At 36.9% G+C, this 27,544-nt stretch overlaps 1 long non-coding RNA gene across 1 annotated transcript; it reads left to right on the top strand.

The window, feature by feature from the left end:
• The first annotated feature begins 791 nt into the window (after positions 1-791).
• On the top strand, positions 792-27,324 carry LOC108492224. Its single transcript, XR_001873044.1, has 4 exons — positions 792-1,069; positions 1,986-2,121; positions 25,458-25,599; positions 27,305-27,324. It is a non-coding gene; the product is annotated as an uncharacterized LOC108492224 (long non-coding RNA).
• Positions 27,325-27,544: the final 220 nt, after the last annotated feature.

Here is a 27,544-nt window from a genome sequence, read left to right on the forward strand (position 1 = left end):
TATTCAGATGAAATGCTGTTCTACTGTACTCTTCAGGACAAGCAGAGAAAATACTGAAACCTTTTTTAGCCAGTATTTATCTATTTCAATTCTTTTTGACAGTTTGTGTTGCATGTGTGCTTTAGCTACAGTGCTTTTATATCGACAGTTGGTAGCACAAGCCTTTTAAAGCACAAAGGGTAGCAGTACTTCAGCCAATCTGTGATAAAAGGGAAAAAATGAAATCACTATGGAAACTGCAGGAAGAATCTAAAAGCTTTCTTTATAAAGTAAACGTCTGATGTTTGTGACTGCGGGGGCAAAAAATTCATAAATCTGTACGATGCTATCATCTCTGATTTGTTATCGCAGCAAATGCCAAGTCTAAGCAGTCTGACCTTAGCCTTATTAAGTGCTTTCTTTTCAGATACAGTTATTATTTGACAATAGAGAGACTGCAGTGCTACGAGGGGGAAAACTAATATGTTTAAAATGTGTGTGTGTCTGTGTGTCTGTGTGTGTCTGTGTATGTGTATATATATAACTATCCATCTTTTTTACCCCGTGAAGCTTATAGAGTTGGGAGGGCTGAATGTGGGAACTCAGGGACTACTATTCTGAGCACAATTGAGAAAACTGTGTTTCGTCCCATTGCATGCACTTGTCTTTGATCTCAAATTGAAAATCTCTGAGCCTCTTCCTCCAATCCAAAAGCAAATAAATACTGAGAGAAAAAACCTCTCTCCTCTCAGCACATAGGGCCTTTAATATTGAAAAATGAAGGTGGGTGTAAGAGCTCTGATGAACCTGTTTGGACAACAGACAGCAAAAAAATACCTGTCTCGGTGGAGGAGTTTAAGAGCACTGCAGAGATCATCAGACAGTGCAGAATATCTTGGCTCACACAGGCCATTCTCTTTATCTCAAAACAATACCAGCCAAGCTCCTCTGTACCTAAAACTGAAGAGCTGCAGGAGCAGGAGGACAGTAACTAATACAGCTTTTAAATTTGAATCTCCTTGTTTTTACTAAGAAAAAAAAAAGAAAAAAGAAAAAAGATACATGAATTCAAAGCAAGATAAGATATCTGGTAAGTATTTTTATTCCATTTGTTTTCTTTAGATGGAAGATTTTTCTTTTAGTCATATGTATCTGCTGTAAACAGTATTAGGGCTTGATTGTGAGTTTTTTGTGAAGTTTTTTAATTATGGAAAAATTTCATGCCTATTTTTGCATTTACAACTTTGATAGCTTTTGGATTTCTTTTTTTTGTTGTTGTGCTGTAATTAGTGTGCAAGCTTTACAAGTTTGATGTTTCAAGATGTTCTAAAGAGCACTGTTGTTCCCAGGCTCTTGGAATATAAATATACCCATTGGTAATATATATTGTTGTATTTTATAGATATACACACAATAACAGGTTTTAGTATTTGTTTTAGTATGGTAGTTTTAAAATATACTGATAATGACTGAAGCCAGGCAAGTACTTTCCAACTGTTTCAAGCTCTCTAAACAGTGTGAATATTTTAACTCTTGTTCAGTAAGTTTATATATGAAAATTTAATCTATGACAGATGACAGTATAAAGTTATTTGTCTATAAATGTAAGAAGCCAGAAGAATTCTTGATTATATTCTGATGTCATAGTACATTGGTGAATGCTACTATAGTGTGTGCTTATACTATGAACAGAAAGATTTCAGGTTAACAGTAGAAAAACACAGACAATACAATTCTGTCTAAAGCAGGTCAGTCTTTCAGTAATAAATATAAATCTAAAAAAAGATGTATTTTGACTTATTGGCTTCATTGCATCTTTTTATGCGTACAATGAAAACCAATTATCTGGGGGGGGAAATTTGACTTTGTGGAATGTAATTAAATTGCTTTTTAAGGCTTCCTTAAGCAGCACTAGCTGGAGGGAAGTCCAATAACGTTTTTAGCTCTGAATTGTAATGACTTTGCTACATTAATAAATCAGGTTGTGTTCTGACTTTTATCAAAAGATTCCAAGGAAGAAAACTATCCACAGCAGGTTGAAGCTACAGGGGCAGTCCTGAATTGTTTTTCTCCATCAAGCTACTTTACTTCAAAAAGTGGACCTTCAAAAACAGCAATTCCCATGGATCGGTACTTAAAAGGGTAGGTCCAAATCCATCAAAGATGATTAAAACAATTGATAAATATTAATTCCTGCTACGAAGTGATTTGTCAAACTGGAATATCTGTAATGTAATCTGGTTATTTAAATCAGTGTTCTTAAGGAAGCAAGGGGAAAAATTCTGTTCATGCTCATCACATTTGGGGTGGTGCTGGTGTTGTTTTGTGGGTTTGGGATATGTTTTGTGGGTTTTTTGTTTCTTTTTTTATAAAGAAAATATCTTGTTCTATTTATTCTGTTTATCTCTCATCTTAATATGGAACTGGGTACAAGATTGGTCTAAAAAGTAAACTTTTTCAAAAGAGATGGTTTAATTCACTCTACAATGTGCCTATATGTCCTGTTGCTGCAATTCATGTAGTTAGCTAGGCAAGCGTTTGGGCTCAATGTTGAATGGAGTGAGGTTTTATAAAGTATGTATTTGGGACTCAGAATCTGGAACTTTACGAAAAGAAAAGCATTTGTTTGAACAGTGTTTTGGTCTGTTGATATTAGCTCTACAGTAATCGGGGAGGAAAAAAAAGATACTGCCATCTACTCATTTTTCCCAACAGAACACATATCAAAAGTGTAATCTGTAGGAGGAACGTGAACTGGTGAAATGTACCTCTGATGTTGGTTTCCTATGCTTTTATGCAGAATGTTTGTAATCATCTTGCTGAGTCGTAATCCCTGACATTTGCTTTCACAAAGCATCTTGGGGAGAATGCAATACCCTAATTATGTTTCTGTGAAAGAGCTGAGAGGAAAAAAAGTTGTACTCTTTAGCACAGCATTTTAATAATATACATACAAAATTTTGGGGAAGACTAAGGATACTTAATCAACTGTAATTCCAGGTTGTTTTATATTGCAGTGTACAAATATAGTTGAACATATGTTAATTGTAAGTTCTTTTCTGAACTGTGTGCTGTACTTGCCCACATCCAAAGCAAAACAGGCACTGTCTCCAGTCTAAATATTTTTATATCTTTATGTTTTCTCTCTTACATTTTCCAGTATTTTCTGAGATAAATGAAATCTAGTTACCACATTTTAAATAAACTATCATGGTTAAAAAAAAGTTAAAAAATCAGTGCTTTCTCATATGATGTTTTACAGTAGCTTTTATATTAAGAAAAAGAAGATCAAGAATAACAATGAGTTAAATTTGAATTGCAGCTCATGAAGATCACCTCATGTTATATTCTTTTATATAGGGAACTAGCCATAAACAATGTGAAGTTGTAAAACTGACTTTTGATCTTGGGGGAGCTCACTTTTTATAGATAGGTTTGTCCACAAACTGAGGCAAAAGGTTAATTGAGGTTGCATATTTGAATACATTATGTGCATTTCACCTCTATTAGACAGTTAGAATAATTTCTAAATACAAAGGTATTTACTACAGAACCATTAAAATGGAATCTCCAAAGGAAAATGGATATGTGATACTGGTATGCGGCTTTGTTCACAAAGTGGGGCTGTGTGGGTTAGCTGAAAGAAGTGACTCCAGCAGTCTGTTCTCAAGCAAATTTCTCAGACGCAGGATTGTTATACAAGACATACCTGGCTTTCTTTTTGCTCTCCTTTTGGGAAATCCATTAAACTGTTCAAATATCCTATGGTACATGAGATTACTTGTCCAATGTTGTGCCCATAATGCCTGCTTCTAATAGATGAGCAGTACAATAAAAAAAAAAAAAAGGAAAAATGCCTTGCTTTTCCTCCCCCTTAAGGAGCCTGCTTTTCCATTCTCCTTTGTGCTTGTGTGGGCTTTGTTGTTTAAAAAAAAAAAAAAGAGAGAAAAAAATAGTGGCAATTAGTGCCAGTCAGTGTAAACAAACATCACCCTTTACATAAATCCCATAAATATGTACTTTATAGCAAGACATCTGTTACTAGTGACTTGGCTGGAAAGAGTGGCCATTGTCCCACTCAAAGGTGACCTCCAGAGATTGTGAAAGCCATTGGGCAGAATACTTCTCTCCAGTCTTGCCTCAAAACCTGAAAAAAGTTGTTTCCCTCATGGATGCAGCCTGGGGGTTGCTTCAATAAAAGCAGAGAGGGTTTCTGAGGAGGAGGAGCAGGTCACGCCTTCATAGCAAGTGCCAACTTCTCAAACTTCCCAAGAAGTGCCCAGCTCTGACATGGGCTCCTTTCAGAAAGTTTTCCTTCTCATCCTCCCATAAAGTGGTATTTACTAATGCTGTGTCATTTTTGAATGGTGTGCAAATTCATATAGATACCAAGCTCGCAGCAGATGAGGACGTACCAGGATAACATGGCACTGGAAGACACGTGGGATCCTTGATTCAAGGAGAAATATCCCAAGGTTATTACACTTAGCAAGGCCTAACCAGAGATTTAAATCAAATATGACCACGAGCTTGTCACATGGACCTTGGTGGGGCTTCAGACCAGGCTTTCCATGGGAGAGTTATTGGTACTCTCCATTTTTCAGCAGTATGTGCATGCTGGTAGGGTAGACGTTCTCAAGCAGTAATGTGTACTCCAAAGTCTTTTGTTATTACAGCTTCATGACCACATTCTCACCTGCAAGGGCTGGCACAGCTTTTTCGTGCTGTACACTAGCAGCAGAGGACCTTCCTGGCATATATTTTCCCATCAATCTTTAATTCCATTCACTGGCAATACTTTGTTACCAATTTGCTCAAATAGAAGGGAAACTGGTGCACAGTGCTTCAGAATTATAATAAATTAATCTTTTTATCTAAGAACACTGTTAATTTGTAAACATACTTATAATTGAAAGCTTTTTTCCCCTACCTAACGCCAGGCATTTACATAAACTGATGAGTCAAACGTTAAAGACTGATATTACAGTTGATATGAAAGAGATACTTTGGAATTAAACAGCAATGAAGTTTCTGAATGTAAAGTCCTGGTTCTTTAAAATGCCTTTGGTAGTCTAGAGGTATTCTGCCACACAGGGTGTGTTACACTGAGTAGCACTGATTTGCTTTCCTGTTTGTCTGCTTGTTTCCTCGCTGCACTGGAAGAATTTTGAAAGGCACTGGATGCCTGGCACTTTTGTAGGAATGTACTTACATTCCCATACATACAGAAAAGATTGCTTTGAAATGCTCTAAAGTGACAGTTGTCAACTTTCAAATTAAATCACATGTAGTTTCTTTAGCGTATCAGTTGAAAGTTGCTGATAAAATGATTGTTTATTTGTAATGCGTGAGGAGGCTTCTCTGAGTTGATAGGGTCTGCCACATTAAAATACTGGTTTTGACATCATGTCTGTAGTTTGCACTTGTGTTAGCAGTCTCAATTCTTTTTTTTTTAACTGTGCTTTTTATAAATCTGATTTTATTGCCATGTGAAAATTTTGCTGGTAATCTTCAACATTTACGCCTTAAAATTACCTTAAAACAATACAACCCACACACCTTAAGGCAAGTATACCCATGCATATACATATCCTACTGCAGCCTGCTTGAAATGAAGTCAAGACTGACTTAGACAGAAGAAGGGAAAGAAGAAGGGAAAAAAGTGTTTTAAAGCTGAAGTCTACACCTGAGCTGAACTTATATAATAGTTATACAGAATGCAGAGTCATTAGCTTTTCATATAATAATGCTAGACTTCCTAAAAGTCAAGCACAGAGTGTAAATGTCAGGATATTTTGTCTAACAGCTTCATTGACTCTGTCTTTGCAAATAAATACTTAAGCTCTGTGTCATATAAAATTAAGAAAAACCCACAACTTTTTGTGCAAGTAAAATCTTTGTATCAAAATATAAAACTGCTATAAGACTGAAATGAGTATCTCTCCTTCTTATGCCAACTAACCAGCCAAATATGTAGTTGCTCTAGCACAGTTTTCTGCTGGAGATGCTGCCTTCGTTTTCCGTCAATGCTTAAAACTGATGTCTGGTGGAAAAACTGCTGAAGCCTTTGCACTAAACTTCTCTGTGTCTTAATACCTAGAATATTTGAGCAAAGATACATGTTATCTATTCAAACTGTTTTATTTCCCTATGAATTATGAGAATTCAGAGGAAGGCAGAGCAGGAATTATTTCCCTTTCAGGATTAAAATCCTGTTTTACTGCTGAAGTGTGCTATTGCTGTGTTGTCCAACACCAGACTAGACAAGATTTCAAAATGAAAGTCAATACTCCTAAATTTGCATAGGATTACTGCCTATGTACGTGAAACATTTTTCTTAATAAAACCAGAACAATTTACTGATTTTTTTTTTCCCTTCCCTTTCCCTCCCTCTCCAGGGCAAAAGGAGATCTTTGTAAAAAGTGAAGCGCTAGTAAATAAAGAGTTAAATTGAAGGCAGGCTCACTGGTTTGTTGAGATCTGTCAGAGTCTGAGTGGCTGGCTACATATCTGTCTCAGGAACAATAGCTACCTGTATTCTGCACGGGCTGCTGGGCAGGCACTAGCAGTCTGGAGAAGGTCTGCCTCTGTTAGAGGCTTTTTAGTGGGAATCCCTAATGACAGCCCTACTTCTCATTGGGAGGGGGTAGAGAAATCTTGTCTACTCTGTTGATGAGGGACAGAGCTTTGATCATTTTCATTCAGCCTTGACTTGGCCTGAGGTTTAGGATCCCAGTTGTGAAGTCAGCAGGCTCTCTTTTCTCACATACACACACACTCGCACACTCACACAGACCCCTTCGCTGGTCTGTGCAGGCAGATTAGTGTCACGGCTGTAACTGAGGCACAGAGCAATAAACATAGCAGAACCAATCTCCATGGTGGCAAGAGGGGGCAGTGGAGGTGACAACAATGGAGAAGGATCTTTCTTCTGACAAGTTTTAGGTAAGAGAGAATATTTATACCCTCCGCCAACTATTTTATAGCCTTCTAAATAAGTTAGAATTTGTTAGATTGCACATGTGCCTTGTTATAGAAATATTCTAGTTTACTGCCGTATCCAGGGTGTTACTAGCGTTTAACCTGTAATTGCCGTGCTTTGTGTTATGAGAATGTTTGCAGAAAGCAGGCAGGCTTTTTTTGTGGAAGTCGGGGCTAATATAGTTACGTTCTTGAAAATATAAGATCTCTAATATTTGCCTTTTTAAAATTAACCATGAAGCTTCATTTTGGCTATGTTAAAATTATGCTTAGCTATCATAAATATCCATATCCGATAAAATGTTGTGTAGCTGATAGCACACATGCAATATTAAAACAGTGCTCCCTCAACCCTAATTTGTAATTATTTTTACACCCTTAACTGCACTGGGGTCAGAGAGTTTTAAAAATTAATGAGGTTCCCTGCTGAGTTCACATAGTATAATCTACATGAGTTGTTGCTGCAGAGGGCTGAAATTATTTCTGCATGTTTTTAATTAGGGTAGAATTTTTGTTTCGATATATTTCTTTCAAACATTTTCCTTTAAACATCAGTTTATGCAACCTGCAGTAAGAAAGGAAGGACAATCCATTTTTAATAATGACAAACTGAGTGTGGGAAATACATGACATACACTGAAAATTTGCTGGTTGTGCTTTCTGATTTCTTATGTTAGATCTGTGTTATATTCCTGCAGCTGTGATCAGCTTCACCTATTTACAAATAACTACTGCTCTAGGGAGAGGAAAACGAACAATACTTAGTGCTTTGTGTGAGATTGGAGTAATAGGTTACTGATGTGTTTGGAACATTAAAAAGAATTGTTGGAGTACTTGAAAAGATATATAAAAGAGAAGAAGAACAGTGTGAAAAGAGGCAGTAAAAATGAAATAATGTACTATCCCTTTTCCTAGAAATGCCGTACAGATAGTGTCATCAGTGCTCCTGGAAAGTAGAATTTGCTGAATATCCTCAAATAGAAGGACTGGAAAGGAAAGGGGGAGGGAGTTATTTATGAGGAAATTTCCATATTGAAATAATGACAAAGTTTCATATCACAAGATTTAAGGTGTTGTTTATTATTTATTATAATCTACAATGCATTACGTTTAAATGGTAAGCATTTTAAAGCTGAGTATAGTGTAATCAGCGCTAAAGACACGTCTTCCATTTGCAAGACCCACTCTGAGCTTCCTGTGATATATTGTTATGTAAATACGGTGCAGCAAGGGAAAGCAGCACTATGGAGATTCAATTTACTTTGAAAGTTGTTCATTATGGAAGGGATGAATGTTATTTATTGGATGTGAATCAAAGGCTAGAAATGACTTTTTCACTGTGAAGTCTATTGTGATGGGTGCAGCGTGATCTAATCTTTTTAATTTTGGCTTTCACACCAGTGGAGATGAAAAGACATCTGAGCTCATTTATTGGTTGCTAAGTCTTACTGAAGGCCTAAGTACCATTCTTGGTTGCTATGGCCAATCTGACCTCAATCTATGCAGTTTTAGGGACTTAAGCAATCCCTTTTTTATTTAGGAGCATGTACCTTGATTTATGTCCAAAATTGTGCCTGAATGTCTTTGTCTACAAGTGATAAATGGTGGTGTACAATTCATCAGTTCTTACAAGTAAACACTGCTGTCCCACTAAAAATATGTTTTGTTCTGAGTTAATGGTATGGAACAAGCCAGTCTCCACAAACAGCTATCTTTTATTGTAGAGAGCCACTGAAACTTGGAGCAAAGTGAAGGAAATTGGCATTCATCTTCTCTGCCATTAGCATTTCATTTGTGCTCTCTGGTGATGAGACTGTGTGTCAATGGACAATGAAATGCTAGCATTGTGTTTCCCTGCTTGAATATATAATTGATCAATTATGAATTTATTTATTCTGAAAGGATATTAAAAAGTCAGGAGTACGATTTCTTATGCTGTTTGCCTGCCACTTTCTTATTGCTAACTCTAAAAGTATTTGCATTCAAATAAACTGTGTCTTGGCTGTAGGAAATTTCAAGTTTCGTAGGCAAATTCCTTGTATTAAAGTAATACCAGATATATGCTACTTCCAGACATGTACTACTTGTGTGGTTCTTAATCTTTCATCTATATTAGAAATTCTTTCAGTAGGAGCTGTCCTAAGTGGTAATTGAGAATATAGAGTGAGTTTTATATATGAGTAGTAATAATTTTGTTGCATTGAAATTGCTGGTAGTCATTCAGGTTGTATATACAATGGGCAAACGTGATACAGAATATGTAACAGAAGCAAAATATTATGCTAGTTTGTTTGTTTTTTTTTTTAATTTGTGGGGTTTGGGATTTTTTTAGATAGAGTAATAATAAATAAATAAAACTATGTGGAGCTGGATGTTAATGCAGCTCCTGCAAAATTTGCTACTCTACCTTTACTAGTCCATAGAGTGAAAAATCAGAACAATTGTTGGTCTCAGTACTTGACAATATATAAATGTATTGCTTAAAAAACCCAAAACTTCTGCTTTTTAAAATATAAGGAATGGCTTGATATAATAGAGTTCAGTATAGCTTAGCACATGTGGAGAAAAAAATAATTCTTCAATTGTATGCATTTTTAAACTAGTGTACTAGAAGTAAAAGTAGCGTTTTCTGAAGCCCAATTTCTTTTCTTAGATTATTTTTAATACCAGGTTATGTCAAGTGTTGGTATTTTAATTGAGCCAATTTTTAGTCTTCCTGAGGTGAATTTTTAAAATTTGAATCTACAGGGGCAACAGATTTTCCCAGTATACTGAGTACGTGATATCTGCTCCTGGAATCAATTCTCAAAGAAAGGGAATTTACGAAGGTTTCTGGAACTACTGAGCTTCTTTTCAGCATCAGATTGATAGCAGAATTTGCAGAGGCAGTTCCTTGGGGTTAGTTCACAATAGTGCTACTGCTTCAGGGCTTTTAAGAGTAACAGTTATTAGCAGCTATTGCTAAAAATGGTCTGAGATGCTAGTTACAGAACTAACCTGGATTTTCTTTTTGTAAGCATGCTTTGTAATAGTCCACTGTTCAGCTACTGTCTGCTTTATACAATAAGAATCTCCTAAATCAGTCCTGCACACTTGGAAGTAGATTTATGGGATTTAATGTAAGCACTACCAAACAAAAAGACCATGTTTTTTTAAATGCTTTTGAATGAGAAATATCTTAGAAAAACATTTAAAAATACTAATCAGAAATAATTTTTTGTGACCATGATGTATTTCATGTTTACTGTTTGTTTCTACAAATGTAAGGAAAAAGAGCTAGTTCGTTAATCTTACGAAAATTTTTCATTTGATAGCACAGCAGTTAAGCTTTGTTGAAAGGTTTATATCTTTTGTCTTTTGCACATTTGTATTTAAGTTAACTGATTTCATCATACATAGGCAGAAATTGCTTTTGGAGTAAGGGTTTGTAGGATCAGGACACACAGTACATCCTTATTCCTGTTCTTATTACTGTTTGGTCTTCTAAAATGCAAGTATAATATGAAATACTCTCTTCAGAGCTACAAAATTCTTCTTAAAGGAAGAGAATGCAGACATTCTATCTTTTATTTCAGTAGTGCATAATACAATGGTGTACATTAACTGGCAAAAATCTCACCACCACCCTGGTGTAGTACAAAAGTGAGAGAAAAAAAAATCATTACTTTTTTGGGGAGTTCCTTCAGCTTATGAAACAAGTTTCCTTTACTGGTAGTACAGTTTTAGTTTTTGTAGCAGACTTTCCATTTATGAAAAAATATAAATAAGATCCAGCAAATTGTTGCAAGAAAACAGGAAAATTTATAAGCTTATTTTAATCAGTGGTCATCTGTGAATAAAGTCATTATTCTTTCTTGTCAACAGCCACCTTATTGGCTAATTTATAGTCCAGGTTTTGAAATAAAGGTACAATAGTGGAAAAACCTGTATTTTTGCTCTCTAAAATGCGTGATTTTGCATGTAATCTTGCCAAAAACAGGTGCATAATTTGGATATATTGACTGTGAACTCCATTAACTAATAGTCTGTTTTGAAAGAGAGGCAGAAGAATATATCATAATGTTGTGTATAAATAAGTGCATAAATCTTGCTGGGTTTCTTTCTCTCCCTCATGTTTTCCATGAGATGTTTGCATATTCTCTCACATGTACCCGGAGTGAACAAGCTGTGACATGTAAAATTGATTTCCATGATTTTTTGCATTTTGGATGAAGCCAAAGCCGTATAAATTTCTTGAAGGTGCACTTAGTTTTGACTAAGGTGTTTTTTACACCATACTGGGTGACAGTAGGTCATATACTAGTAAAACAGTGCAGAGGAATTACAACTAAATATGGGGTGGAGGGTTCCTTTGAATTTTCTGGCAGCTTTGGCACAGTTCACATGTTGGGGACACCAAATGAGGTAGCTTCTGGATCAGGTCTGGCTTACCCAGCCTGCTATTGCCCCTGGCCACAAGTGATGAGCCCAGTATCAGTGGTTTATTGGTGTAAAAGCCCTTGGTTTCTATTCCCTTCACTTGGGACAACTGAGTCACCCACCTGAGCACACACTGGGGGAAACCCTCTTGCTCTTACACAAGGAAACATGTATTTGTCTCTATCACTGTTAATGTCTGTTGTCACACATGCATTTGTATTTACCTAATTGATCTAAGGCTACTAATGTATTCTTAATTTCCTGGCGTAATTTGCCACACCTCAGTATCTGACTCTCCACAGGACATTACGTTCTTGTCTCTCTCTTGAGATATCTTATTGACTAAAGACTTGTAGAGGATGGAAGCAGTGTCTGGGTGGCTCATGTAATTTTGATTGCAGAGGAGGACTTTTAAATGTGATGATGAGCAGTAATAGCACAAACCCTTTGAACATCTGATGACTGACCCAGGTATCATCAGTGTGCCGTTCCTCCTCCCCACTGAACATCTTTCCCATCTTGGCTATTGTCTGTATCGCTCTGCAGACCAAAGATGCTTGAGAACAGAGTAATTTGGATTAAATAATCCATTACTCAGTCTTCCTGTACACTTAATGAGATAGGGGTCCTATCAAAAAGAGAAAAAAGATGGTTGTGTAATTAATCATGGTATCATGACTTACAGTTCTGAATTGAGCACCAGCCTTAAGTACCTCTCCTCCTATTGTTTGTTTGATAATTTTGTACCCGCTATCATAACCTTTAATATTGATTTCTGTGTGTTTATTTATAAAGAGTGTGTGTGTGGTCAATGTAAAGTTCATGAGCTTTAAATAGCATTCATTTTTTTGAAATGAAACAGCAACAAGAATAAAACTGTGAGGTTGTCTAAATATTGTTTACTGCGTTGTTTTGTTTGCTGTAAATCAATAGATTCTACCAGAGCCTGGGTGAGCAAGAGCAGTTCTCTTTGTCTCTCTCTATCAATTTCATCATCCTCAATCATCTTGATGATACTATTGACCAATTATATCAAATATTTTCAGGCTCCAAATACAGGGTAACATCTCGTTCTCTGAATAATGCAAGGAAGAAGTAGTTACCTTTTTCTGGAGATCTTTTGGGCCAGTTGGTCAGTAATTTGAGTTTGCTCAAACTGAGGGCTAAGCTGTTCTCCACTAAACTATATACCTCTGATGGGAATCACCTGACGAACGGTCACCTGCTTGGTAGTGTGGTGATTCTGCCCATGAAGGAGTGAGCAGGAGCCTTTGATTGCAGCGGCTTTGCTGACCTGGGCTAGCAATTCCAGAGAAAATACCGGTCCTGCCTCCTCTTTGTTGTAGAAAGGATTTATAAAGCTTTGCTGATCAACTGAAAAATGATCTTTCTTTTTTTTCCCTGGTAGGGTTAGTTTTCGGACAGATCAGTCACCTGATCCAGCTGACTGCATGGCTGCTCACACTCTGGTGTCCACACTGGAGAGGCAGCTGTGATGCAGCACGAAGCTGGAGGGGACATGTCAGCCCTTTGGGTCTGTCCTGGGGCTCCAGCAGGAGCTAAAGCAGTGTTTGTGGACAAGCAGCTCTGGCACATGACCCTGTCCCTCTTGCTCCTGCACCTTCTGAAGCAAAAACCACCTGCCTTAGTAATTTTGAGTGTCAAATAATGTTGTGATTAGGATGCTTTTCTTCTCTGCACTTGGCATCTTGAAAGGGATCTGATATGGTGTTTCTTGCTCCACACTGTTAGCATCATTTCTTGCAAAAAAACCTTTGGATTAGTCTGTTGGTCAGTCTGTTAGGCAAAGATTTTATACTCTTAAACCTGAATGGGAATGAAGACCCCCTTGAATTCTAGTTTCAGTTCTAGTTACAATGCTGTAAATGTGCAATCCTGTGATTAAATCACAAGTGCATCACTAAAATTGCTAGGTTACATTTTCCAGAGGAGTCTGTTACCTCTGTGGGTTTTTCGCTAGCCCATCAAGGTATTTCCTTTAGCTTCTCCTGCTTTTGTTCAGTCCGCTGTTATTAATTACATGGGTTCCAGTCCTCTGCTTTAAAGAGGTAGGAGAAGTTTGCTCTTTCATTTCTTGCTAGTAATTCCTCAAGCACTTGTGCAAAATCATCTTTATCTTCAATAACAGCTGTCATCTTCCTCTGGGCCTGTGGCATCAGAAAATGGTGGCAGTGCACTCATGGCTGACGGCATTGACTTGAATGAAGAAATTAATTTTTGTAGTGTTATTCTTAGCTTTCAGCATTAAATTTTTCAATTTTGCTACAGCAACTATACCATATAGGCAGCAACATGATCTCTACAAATAGCTTGTCTAGCTTGTTTTCATTACTGTTAAATATCTTCTTACCTTCTTAAAAATCTGACCTCCTATTATTGTGACAGGACCTTTGCATCTAAGAATGGAGAACAAAGGCCTCCAAGACTTTCACTTGGCCATCAGCTGGAAGCTTTGGATTTGAAAAATTATCTTATTGTTGGAAACTGGACCAGCCTTAATTTTGCTGTTTAACATTTGGTTTATGTCACTGATGAAGTATGGCAAACTGAAAGAGAGTGTGTGTGATTGGGGCACTGTAAGATTCTCTGTCAAATAAAAATATGCACTTGGCACATCTCGGTACGGTTGTTGCATTGACACAGATGGCAATGGTACTGTCCCACACCAGGAACACTGATTTGATAGGACTGCTCTTCTTTCTATGATGAGAAGCCAAAGTCACACAACATTCAGTGAAATGCAACAGACATTAAAACAAATCCATAATAATGAGTATTATTCCTCCATGAAAAGTTTTATTGGAAAACAAATTATTTGTTAGTAGATTGCAATGCATGGTTTTAGAAAATTGCTTTCTGGAAGAAGGAACTATTAAGTGGTTTGTACACAGAATTTTGCCACTGTAAGTATATGTGTACTGATATTGCAGAAATAACGATCTTCAAGACAAGTAACTTGTGATTACTGCTATCTGTGTGCAGCACATTGGTTCAAAACTGTTGTTGCACAAAACCGAGATTTTTCCTTTTAGTTCATCACCTTTCATGTCCATGAAATTGACTTAAAAACTAAGATTTGTCAGTATACATTCTTTATATTTAGAAATTCTTCACAACTCTAGATATAATAAAAGCCAATTATGCAAATGCATTCTTGCACCATGATACACATTTGGATTGTCAGTATGCTTTAGCATTTGATTAAAAACAGGTAAGGAGTATCTATTACTTACTCATTGTGCTAATATATTCATGTATGTTCACATTAGTCATGTTAACTGTGTAACCTCTAGATCTACCCACACCCACCAAAGCTCCAAATCTGTTCTGTAATGCATGGTTTGATTTTTTCAGCAAGTGCATATTTCATATAGAGGTTAAGGCTTTAATACATTGGAAAAATAAAACAAAAAATCAGTTCTGTTGCTTCTAGATTGTTAGGAGATCTGACGCACTGTGCAAACATCTCTTGGACAGAAACAGTCTGCAGGGCCTAATAGCTACAAAGAGGAGGAATTGTGTTCATATATTATTGCAGTAGTTCTTGTGAGTATTTCTTCATGTGAGGATAGCCTCTTCTTTCTCTGCATTTTCACGGGATACATTTTACCACCTCTTACTCAGCTCTGAGTGTTTCCCTAGGCTCCCTTGTTGTTAGCAAGTTTCTAGAAGTCTTTATTGTGTTTTTGTTTTCATAACCCACTTCTACCTGTTAGTGTGTGCCTGAGAGAAGAGGAGATGTATTTTAAGATCAATTTACTCAAGCTGAAATGAGATTAGCTGGGCTTGGCAGGGGAAGCCATTCTGAGAGACTGTCTGCCTGAACGTGCCCTCTCCTTTTGATGAGAGCAATTCCCCATATTTGGGTTTTAGTAGTCCCCTTGGGCAGTCTTTAGTCAGTAGTAACTTCTCGTGCATTGGATTACCCAGTTTTGGTCATCTGGTGACTCATAGCTCAAAATGTCACTTTTTTGGTATATTCCAGTTGGGATAATGGGTTGCAGCAGGTGGAAAAAATAATAGCACATTATTCATGTGCAGACCATTCAAATAAATCAATAAATCAATAAATACAAATTACTTTTCGGTACCCTCTCTCTCTAAAAGAAGTGATTGACACTAGAAAAAAAAGCAGTTTTGTTCCTAGATAAACTAATTGAAGTAGACAAATACCATGGACAAAAGACTTTCCAAATGTGTTTTTCCACAGCACAGGTGGTGTTACAATGTGCCTCGGAATGTTCAGACTGACCTTCTTTTTAAAAATCCATTTCCTGATGCTATCCACTACACTTTTCTAGAAGCAGGGAAATAGGAAAAAGAGTTGGAGTAGTCCCCTGCTTAGCAGTCAGCTGACTGTCCCTCCATATCACTTGTTTTCTAGCCTTTGTGAGGTTTAGTTTATGAAGGTGTGTCCTTCTTCCCAGTCCATGTATGCATCTGTCCAAAGGTGATGGGGTAAAGGGAAGCAGCTGGGCTATAGATGAACCTTCTCCCTCGGTCTGTGCAACATTGTAGAGGTGGCTTCTCTGTTTTATACGTGTGATCTCCATACAACAGGAGGCCAGCAATGGGAACCTCAGCACTGAAGTGGTGCTGCCGTTATCCTCCACCAGCTTGCTCGGCCAGGTTTGGCACCAGCCAAATCTGAAGACTTCAGGTTAGTGAGCCAAGTGATGCTGCTGCAAGGTTTCTATGGAGACAGAAGCGGAAGATGAGAGACAAATAGTAAGAACTCAACTGAGCCAGCTTCTGGATAGTGATTTAAAAATATGGATTCTTAAAAATAGCCCTTTACCTTGTTTCCCCCCACTTAGTCTTTGTTTCTGAAGAAAGGAATCAGAAAGGCAGTGGCTTTGTAGCAGCAATGAATGAGAGCTCTCACTCACCACTTTCATCTGCTGGCTGTCATACAAGAGCTGTAAGTAGCAGTTTACTAAAACTGGTTGCAGGCTTATAAAGTGTGTAGTAATTGTAATTCTGGACTAGAAGAAAACGTGAAATGCATTTTAAAGGTGTTCTTTCACTCCTGTTTTCATCCTTTTGAATGCAGTGACTTCAAGAATGGCACAAAGGCACTTTCTAAGCCATGAACTTGCACTAGATATTAACTGTGGCAGAATATATGTGTATTTTACTGCATGAAACATACTCTTTGCTGTGTTGTACCCATATTGCAAATGAGATCTAGGTCTGTTATTCCTTTTAATCTGTTTTGTTTCTCTTCATCCTTCCCAGAATTGTCCCTACACTGACAACTTGTAATGTAGACCCACAGCATTTCAAGAAAAATTTTACGAAGTTTTTTCCAAGAAGGATCTTAGAAGAAGGTTAATATGTATCAGTGAAAAAGGGAATTCTTTACCAAGCTTCTGTTTCACTTAAATTGCTTAGATTATTTTTTTTCTCCTCAAAAGGTTTAAGAGGTGGGAAATTATGATTGTATGAATTTCTTACATAAAATCGAAAAGCGATACAATAGACCAAAGCTGGTGTTATGGCTGAATTTAGTGCTTTCGGTCTAATGCTGGATTGATTGTTGCTGCTGTTATGTTAATATGACGCTTAGATGCTTGTATGAACCTTTAGAATACAGGAACTAGATCAGATTGAGTCTCAACTCCTTAATCCATTTCTAAAAGTCTGTTGAGAAATTAAAAAAAAAAAAAAAAAAGAAAAGGACAGTCAAGAGAGGTGGGAGCTCCACAACTCAGTATTATATGGCAGTTCCCATCCATGCAGACACTACACCAGAATGAGAAAGCCAGTCAGTTGATACCCTTGCACATCTGTATGCCTCTTCTCAGACTGAAACATCCTGTCCTGTCCCTCTGAATGATGTCTTAGGCATCCTAGGAAGCCCAGGGCAGAGGTAGTGGGACTCTGCCTTCTCAGTCCTGTCACATGTGTGCAGGAATATTCCCACTTTTCACATTGTACCCAGAATCTGATTTGCTCCCCAAGGCCTCTTGTGTATCTGATGGGCATGTCTGTGATTGCATGATGCTGGTGAGAAAACACTCCAGAGAAATGAAGTGGTGGCAAAGATCAGAAATCAGCAATTTGTGGAAACTGGGAGCTCTGTTGGGTCATCTAGGTAAAGTTCAGTTAGAGTAAACTCCTGCACTTTATACCTCAGTTGAGAGGCACTTCTAGAATTTTAAAGAAAAAAATCTGTTTGTGTGGACAACTGGGAGTAGAGATAAAAGTGTCTGATTAAGTTGAGTGAGAAAAGTTATTTTGCTGGAAAAGGTCATATACACAAGGATGGCATCTAAACACTGTGCGTTTAGTAAACATTTATTCTAAAGAGCCATACAAAAATTCAACCTTTACAAAAAGTTACTAAAACTGAAGCACCACTACAGGATAAACCAATGAAATTTTAACTCACCTTTAAATGCAAATTGTTGGAGGTTGAGTAAGTTTTCATTACACAGACATTTCAATTTTTCTCAGTCTTATTTTGGGAGCAGAGAGAGGAAAAGGAGTAGGGAGATGAATAAGAAGTGACTAAGGCTTAGTTTAGTTAATAGTGATTTAAATATAAACAATTATCAGCATCTTATGATTTTTTCCAGAAAATTCATCACTATGACTTTTATTTTTCCCTTTTGATATACTCTGCATTCCTCCTGTTGATCATAATGTACTTAACAGTTGTGCTTGCAGACTTGAAAATATAACACATGCTGATTTGTCTTCCAAGAGGCATGCTAGATTTGACATGCACTTTTTGAAATACTGTATTTGTCACCGTTGAAAAGCTTCTAAGACTATAAACATCATTAGCTCATAAAAAAACCCAACAACAATTACAACAAAAAAACCTGAAAAAACCAACCAACCAAATAAAAAACCTGCAAAACACATCAATTGCTATGGCTTGCTGTTTGTACATATATGCAGGTGTAAGTTTAGAATACTCATAAAAGTATTGTGTTGATATGGTGTAGATACCATAATATGTAAAAGCAATTTTCAGTAGATTTTTACTACTGTAAAGTAATCACTCTGTTCCTAGAAGTGTGTTGACACTGTACTGACAAGGACTTGTTGAGTATCTCTTAGAGATGCCAGGGTAAAAGTAGGGTTATATTGGTGGCAGTACAGAAAGCAGATCACTTTCCAGGGACAGTTAATGAAATTTAATCTTGTAAGTGTGGAAGTTCCCCTTGGACTGTGATCTAGGCACTTAAGCACTTCCTAATTTTTATAGCAAATCATAGACTTTCCTAGATTACCTTTTAAATCTTCCACCATTGACAGCAGTGGAAATCTTGCCAGAAGGATTGATAAGTGTACCTATCCATTTGTGGAAAATAATTGAGACTGTGTGTAAGAATGGTGTTCTTAGGGTAGCACCTGTCACCACAGCCTGTGAACATAATTTATTGAAATATTATTTTTTCTTCTTGTTAACTAGCCATGCTGGCAGAAGTTAAGCTTAAATGTAATATATTTAATGATGTTTAATAATATTTAGACTAGTCCATCTGGCATGAGTAACACTAAGGAAAAAAAAGATAACAGTTTTGATATAATTTGCTTAGATACTCATGCCATAGGTCCTAACACATCTGTAGAAATGGAACAGTGTTACCTTATGATAGTGCTATTGCAGGGCACTTTCAAGGTGTGGGGAGCAACTATTAGCATTTTCTCTTCTTTTGGAAGAGAGAGGAAGAAATTTTACAGCCTTGGTTCTGCTTCTGTTCAGGGCTTAGGGTTTTTCTAATCCATCCTTATATGTTTTCCTTCTGTTGCTTTACCAATTTCATTGTTCTTCTGGAATGTCGCACTCATGTGAGATAGTGCCTTTGGAGGGAGAGAGAGAGAAAGGGGCTTTGAAGTAACTTCAACTAATCCCATTCATCCCTCAAATTATCCCTTCTCCACAGGGCTGTCTGCCTGTTGAGTATATGATAGCCATCCGTCAGCATTTGCAACTCTGTAGAGGTTGTTTCAGGCTGAGGTCAAATTTGTACAGCTTTTATTAAAGAATTCCTGATAATAAAAGGGGAAAGCAATGTGCTAGAAATCTGTTTAATTTTTATTTTTCCTCTCCATGTGAAATTATCTCCTCAAATGTTTTTCTTTCTATCTTTTAGCTTTAAATATTCTCAGAAATGTTTAAATTGTATTAACAGAGGGGACCACGTCTTAGCTTAACAAGTCTCACTAACTGATGGTGTTTTCTACTATTCAGTCTTATTTTTTTCCCTTCTTAATGTCATCACATTATAACTATCATATCTTCCATATTACACTAGGTGATTTACTGAATCTGGTGAAATACAGACGATTGTGTTCCCTTGGTCATTGATTCAGTCAGAGAAGTTCAGTTAGCATCAATTCTCTCTAATTGAAAGAAATTGTGTCTTATTTTTGAGCTTTATCGTCCCCCATCAGTTTCCTTTCCCTCCATTTTATTCTTTTTGGTAGGGCTCAGGGTAAATGCACTGTGCCTCAGAGGAGTTTTTTTACCACTTCTGAGCAGGTCCATGAGCCTCCAGCTTTCTTGGGATTGTATATAAAGTGACTGTTTTGGGCAGCTTTGTTAAGATAAGGGAATCAGCTAGCAGGTCAGAGGGCTTTCCTGCATAGTGATTTTAATGCTCACAAATATTATGGCTAATTTAAATACAGACAACTAGATATAGATGTCAGCTCAAGAAACACTTGTGGAGCAAAATAACGTGTCAGGATTGATTGCTACAGCAGCCATAAGCCTCCATTCTGCTGTGTTCCCAACAGGGTGAACTGGTTGAAATAAGAATTTGGGGGAAAAAGAAGAGTAGTCTCTCTCTCTTATGGTATGATTAGTTCAGAGTTGGCTCTCCTTACAGCGGGACATGTGCAGAGAAGCAACCAGAAAACTCGATAATGTTTCTTATGCTGCCCAGGAAAAACAAGTTTTAAAACCCTTCCTGGCAGTGTGAAGCTGGGTTGGGTTGTGGAACTCAGTGCCAGAGAAAATTAAGGAGGACAAAGATATAAATAAGTTAAGAATGGAATTAGGGAGATTCATGGAGGGTAAATGTCATGGTGACTATAAAATCTAACTGTCCTGATGTACTCTGCTCATTCAAGTTAAGTTTAAATCTCCAATTTAACCAGAAAGTAGGAGGAATATGTCGTAGAGTTATACTCTTCCTTAACTGTCTGCTCTTAGCCATGGTCAAGGACAGCATTCAGGGTACTGGCATGACTATTCTTGCAGGTTAGGGGCCTGCAAGGTTAGTTTTCCTCCTGAAATAGGAGATGCTTATTTCAGTGTATAGTTCTGCATTTTTTAAAGGTTGCACTGAAAATAAATTCTCAAACTATATTATCCAGGCTTTGCTCTGATTTGTGTAAGGAGGCAATGCACAGGTGGTCATTAGGAACCTGTAATGATCAGGGAAGCTGGGTCTTTTATAGCGTATTCTACATTTTGTGCAGCTCTTAGTCTTGTGTAGGAATTGAATTACGTAGTTATCATTGCACTCTGAGCTTACAGAATGGATCCAACTGAGGTTTCACATTCATATTTCTAGAAACTGCATGCTGTAGTGTTCTCTATTTCTATTGTGATCATTTGTGTTCCTTAAAACTTTACCATAAGCAACTTAATTTTGTGCTAAAACAAGCTAGATTTTTACACACATAATTTTGTGTCAGACAAGATAGATTTGGTAGATTCTGACTCTCTTTCTCTCCCTGCAAAGGATTTTTTTTTCTGTTTTCAATTTCGTATATTGGTGCAAATAGAGGACTTTGGTTGAATAAAATCTTTTTAAAGTTTAATCTCAGATAAATAGGGAACAAAAAATACCAGAAATCACTTCTTACACTAATTATTTTTTCCCTGTAGCTTCTTGATAGGTGGAAATCTTGAAAATTTTTGGAATCAGTTTGTTAAAGCATATTTGAGGCTTTTGTTCCAAATTTATGGTAGTATGATTATTTCTGAAAAATGTGGCTGGCACGTAGAGAATTGTGCTATTGAGTTCTTCACTACTAAAAGAAATATCTACAAGTGCATCTTGGCCCATTCCCCACTGTTCTTTCATTTTTCTATTCTCTGTTCCTGGAAAAAGTAGAGATAAGACTGGGAGGCTGATGGAAATGGGCTGAGGTGAGTGGGAGAGAGATTAACAGTGCTAAAGGCTGATAACTACTTTAGATTCTTAAAATCCCTACTCGGGCTTCGAAATTTAGTATATGTAGTAAAGAAAAAAATGCTAATGTCATTAGCATTTTTGTGGATAATTCTGTTTTAAGTTGTCCTTTCCCAAGAGTAGTTTAAATATTGGTGTTATCTGTTCCAAGAGAAGAAAAAGCAAAGATTGCTTTTAGACTGGGGGTTGGGAATTAACTTAAACATGAATCCCTGAAGAGGAGAATCACTTGAGTTCTGTTTAGCTCTACCTTAATTGTGTTGAAATGTTGCAGGAGATAGTTATAGGAAATATCATCCATCATTCAGAAATTTGTAGGAAATGATTTTAGAGTCACTTAGAGATAGTAAGAGTCACTTGAGTTACTAGTTCACAATTTTGAATTGTGCAAAAAGTAATCCATACATTTTGGGATGAACATTAGTTCTCTCGGTAACTAACTGGATTATATTAAGACATATATATATATATATATATATATATATATATAATTAATGCTGTATCTATGCAGTATAAGAACATTTTGGTGGAATTATACCACTTAGATATATATCTCTTAGATACTTTGATCCTGAGCTCCTGGAAAATATTTTCTGATTATATTAAAGGGTATAGTGATATAGATTTTATCTTTATTGCAAATCTTGTTGGCATGCAAATGCATATGATGCCATGTGCATCTGTTTGTCTTCTAGAATTCCAAAAAGCAATGAACACTTACAAAATTTTGCTATTTTAATCCACATTTTATATCTGTTTGCACAGCAAAATTTAAATGATTGAAACCTACAGATTCATAAGTTGTAAGCTTAAATTTCATATTTGTTTCCTGAAAATATCTCCTTTTCCTGGAAGAAGATCAGAGAGGATGTGCATTGGTCATAAATAGCCACAAGTTCCCAAGCACCAGAGATCTTAGTATTTCATAGCTCTTCCCAGCTCGATTTCAACCTAATTTGGCACATAAATTGTAGTTGACCTCAGACAGAATAATTCAGATGTTTGAACCTCTCAGATGTGTAGCCAAGAGTGAATTGTCTTGTTGCATGTATTTTTAAACATCTGCAAGCTGAACTGAGAAGCAGAATGCAAATTATAGGACCTGAAGATACCTGTGAGGTTCTGAAAATCCCTTTGGGACTGCAGGGAATCCTGGAGCCTATGAACACTTGTATTTTTTCTAGGCATGCTGTATTTAGACATTTAGTATTTGCTTTAATTTCTGGTAACTGAAGTACAAATGCCAATAGAAGTAGCTCATCAATAATGCAATAGTAGAAGTACAATCTGAGATAATAACTTTTGTTGAACCTTTTAATGCATATTCCATGAGACTGGAGGAATTGTTTCCACAGTTTGTATTACTTGTTTATTGGGATAGAAGAATAATTTGTTGTTCATGCATGACAAAAAAATTTTATGTTGTAGCCAGTTAACACTAGCTGAATTGTTTCAATAGCTTTCTTTTACTCACACAGGTACCAGTACATAGACAAATGATATTTTCGATAGACTGCAGAGGAATTCCCATACCTCTTACTCAGGAGTAAAAAAGAGCTAACTTAGCTCAGGATAAATAAGGTTTAGATGGGGAGTTTTGATCACTTTGAAACCCTTGGCTGATATAAAGATGTGGTGATTTTTTTCTCTTAATTAAACGTTGCATGTATCTATATAAATGTCCTATTTTCATTATAGAGTACTTTTTGCTTGAGATATTCCATTTTCTGACTATGTTTTTTTAAAAGCACTGTGTGGAAGCCTGTGTTTCAGCAGGCTACATTCACAAGTTGACCTTTGAAGGAGAATTGCATCCAAGCATTGATTTTTGATATGTTTGTATAGTCTTCAACTATGGGTTTGATTCCAAGATGGGATTGTTTGGTCTTTCACCATAATAAAGCTTATAACATGGGCTCTGGTGAGATTTTTTCTGTGGAGGTTGTTATCATAAGCACCTGTAATCCAGGATCCTCTTGATTACAAAAGACATCGTGGCTCTTTTTGTAATGGCAAGGGGTTTTGGCCAAACTCCTGTTTAGTCGTAGGTCCCTAACTTACACCCACCCTCTTCTACTAGCCATCCTGAGCAAAGCTGCATGTCGGTGGTTGGTGGAAAGACTTGTCTGTGCACTGATTCATAAGATACTCTCAAATCTTGGAAAAGTTGCAATCTGGTTTCAGAAACATCGCAAACATTGGTTAAACCAGAAAAGATCTCATGTGATAAGGAAGTGGGTGCATGGTATCATGTTTTAGATGACTTTGCATCGTGTATTATGACTCAACAACACAAAATCAATAGGTTCAAAACTTGCCTTAGGCTTTCTTAGTTCGTCTGTAGGGTTCTTGATTGTAAAAGCTGTTGTATTATGAAACGAAGGCAACAAGCTACATGGGCTCTCACAAGTTTGTGAGTTCATTTGGCAACCCCATAGAGGATCTGCTGCCAGTATGTACTCACAGATGAGACCAAATCTCTCCACAGAGATGCCTTTTCTTCTGAAAATCTTGTTATAAAAAATAGACAAATATGTTGGTCCAGGATAATAACTTTTTTTGGCTTTGAGTTTTAGCAATAAAGTGATGTGGATTTCTTGAAGAAGCAGTAGAAATTGCCACATGTGTTTCCTATGATATTGGGGTCGTGTTTGCTTCCTCATCTTCAGTAACGAGGTGTGCAGGAACTGCTTTTCTCAATAGTCCCCTCCCTGATCTTATTTGACTAGATAATGTCTAATATCCGGACAGTGATAACTGAGTGTAGTATCTTTTCCAGACAATGATGGTGAGGAGCTGTGGTTATGATCTTTTTCCCATCTGTGTCATGGAAATTAACAGTGGTTTTCTTCCATGGGTCTCAGCAAAATGCTCTCCTTGAGCTTTGGAATCTTGAGGGGAGAAAAAGGAAAGGAATAGCTGAGCTCCATTCCATAAAGCAAAATATCCAGGAACAAGAACCGGATGGGAATTCAAATGTCTTTCTGAGCACTAGAATCACCATATTTGGGAGAACTGATTTGTTACATTAGCAACAAGGAGTAGACAGTGGCCTTAGCTGATGTAATTTCAATTGAGGATGATCAACTGTTGTAGTTTTCTGACTATATACATACATATATATATGTATATATGTGTGTATATATATATATATATATATACTGACTATATACAGGTTTATGTACAAATACCTGATCCAAAAGAATTGTGTTAGAACTACGCCCTTATAACTCAAGTACCTTTTAAAGTATATAGGAATCTTCTCAAATCTGGGTTTGAAAGGTGCCAATGACTCACAGGGATGCACATTGGCTGGGGAAATGAAGCTCCTCTGAGACTGGCAAGTTTGGGATGTTTAGCTGAGAAACAGGCTGCCTGAGCAGTGTACCATGAGAGTGTAAACAAGGAGGGAGATCTGCTACAACCTGTTTGAAGAAAACAGTAGTGTGATGTGGTTTTCTGGGGTTTTCTTCCCTCATAATTTTGATACTTTTGATTAACTCTGGTTTTTTGTGATGTCTCGTTATGAGATAAACTGAAGTGCAGAGCCTGTTAAAGACCTAGTTTAGCTCTAAAATGAAGAGAAACTTAATTTATAATAAGCTCAAAAGAGAACTATGTTTTTGGGGAAAAAATAAAATTTGGGATCTATCAAATCCAACTTTTGTGTGAGTCTGAGTGTATTTGGCAGGATGGCTGTTCTTGACGGTTTATTTCTGTCATGTCTTAAGACTGAGCTTGTCACAAAGCAACTCCGACTGTATCATTTCAAACAAGGATGTCATCTATATTGTGGAAAACAACCTTTATGCTTCCTATTTCTCAGGACTTGCTGACAGAGCAGCAAAGTTACCACAAATCATCTTTGTCTCACCTTGCACTTTCCCTCCACAGATGTCAGGGTCTTGCTGAGCCATTGTTGACCCCCTGGGCAGCAAGGTTGTGCAGAGCAGGAGGACTGCAGTGAACCTCTTCCAGTGTCTTAGGGGAGCCCAGTGCTGAGTGTGGCAAAACCCTTCAGGGGGGCATAACACAGGTGCGTGAAAAATGTTGGGAATGTGGCTCCATATTGATTTTGTGTTAATGTTTGACATGTTGAGTGGGGATAATATTCCAGTGGCAATTATTCTCAAGACATGCACCATTATACAAAATAAATGTCAATGCTTGCCCTCTGTAATGCATGCAGCCTTCTGATTCCTGTAGTTAATTTTAGGATTTTGGAATTTTGGAATTTTACTTCTCTCTCGGCAGAACACGATTAATTAGTGTGTCCTGAAATAATTATTAAGAAAATAACATCAGAGTTTTGGGGGTTTTTCTACTCCTTTTGCTCTTCTTTGGAGTCTTAAAGCAAGAGTAAATCTTCAGGCTCAACAACAAAAATAAAGGTCTGATCTATCCTGCTTTCTACTGCATCTTCCTGTATCTCCCAGGATCAGCCTTTCTGATGACTTCTTAATAAATGTCCCATTTCAGATAGTCAATACTGCAGAGCACGGAGAGAGAATGCTGATGTTTAGCATAAATATATTCTGATAAATCACACATCAGTGATTGGTAAAAATAAAACTTTAGTAAACAATTAGTCAAGTTCTGATAAAATATAAGCCAGGCTTCATAAGCACTTCTGGTATTTTTCTTGACTATGCTCTTTTATAGTTTCTAAGCTATTACAATTATGCTCAGGTGCAAACTGAAGCTTTTAAAATTTTATTGTCAGTGAAAAGTGCATACTTTGGAGCTAGAGACTGAAATCCACTAGTCTTTTAGTCAAACAAATATGCACAAGAAATGAAAAAAAAAAAGATTTGCACATTATACAGTCAGAAAACAAAGGCTGATGTTGTGGGAACACCCTGAGCTTTGCACAGAAAGGTTGTTCATTTTTTTCAGTCCTCTGCTGAGAATGCCAGCTGTAAACATCACAGTGGAGAAGACTATCCACTGATACATGGAGAGAAACATCTAATTAACTTATTTTATTGCCCGAGAAATAATTTCAATAATGTCAAATAATTTGATTGTCGCTATTCTGAACTGAAGACAAGGCTGTAAAAGTCCAGAGTGTGAGTCTTCCACAGTAACTGAAAGCAGCCATATTGGTGGAACCTATGGGACTCTTGCATCTAGCTCTGGGATGAGGACTTGATTCCCACTGTAAATTTTCTGGAGCTGCCTGTTCCTTTCAGTGGACTTTAACTTCTTATAGATGGAGAAAAATTAAAACGTGTCAATTATCATGTTGGTAGGTTTTAGGAAAGGAAACACAGTATTTTCATTAAACTAAACTTTCTCAGAAGAAATTCCTTTCCTTTGGTTGGAGAAAGGATTGTATACTTCTCACTTTGAGTTTCCTCTGTGCCTTAAAAAAACCAAATGAACAAAAAAGCATGTTGATAATGTTTACCTGTTTTAACATTAAAGGAGTTACTTAGTCCAGTCACTATAAAGTAGTAAGAAACAGTAGATACCATTTTAGCTGCTTAAAAAAATTAATTTTTTTTAGAAAACACAGAAACACTGACTCGTTCACTTAAGCTTAAAAAGGAGGTACCTTGTGGTCTTTTTCCCAAGTTTTGGGCAGGTAATACTTTCAAGGCTTAAAGAATAAAGAAGCTTAAGCTTCAAGCATCTCTTGTCCTTATATTCTTTTGAATTACTGTACCGTAATTTATGTAAGTGGCTTCTGTTGCTCCCTTAATGACTACCTAATGTTCTTGCTGTGTTTTCTTGCATAGGATCACAGGATGACTACACAGTTACTTCAGTGATATCAGTAATGGAGTAGATAATGCTAGATTTCTATACTGAAATATCTCCACCGAATGTGAAAAAGGGAAAAAAATATTATGCTTTTCATGCTTTGACAAGCATAACACTGATGAGAAACTAGTTGTTAAGATTAAGGCAGTGGAGAAGTATTGCTTGGAACTGTGATAGCTTTTCATGTCTTAGTTTTAAAATGGTACCACAATATA

This window comes from Lepidothrix coronata, unplaced genomic scaffold (genome assembly GCF_001604755.1).
Source record: "Lepidothrix coronata isolate B3197 unplaced genomic scaffold, Lepidothrix_coronata-1.0 Scaffold9, whole genome shotgun sequence".
Lineage (NCBI taxonomy): Eukaryota > Metazoa > Chordata > Aves > Passeriformes > Pipridae > Lepidothrix > Lepidothrix coronata.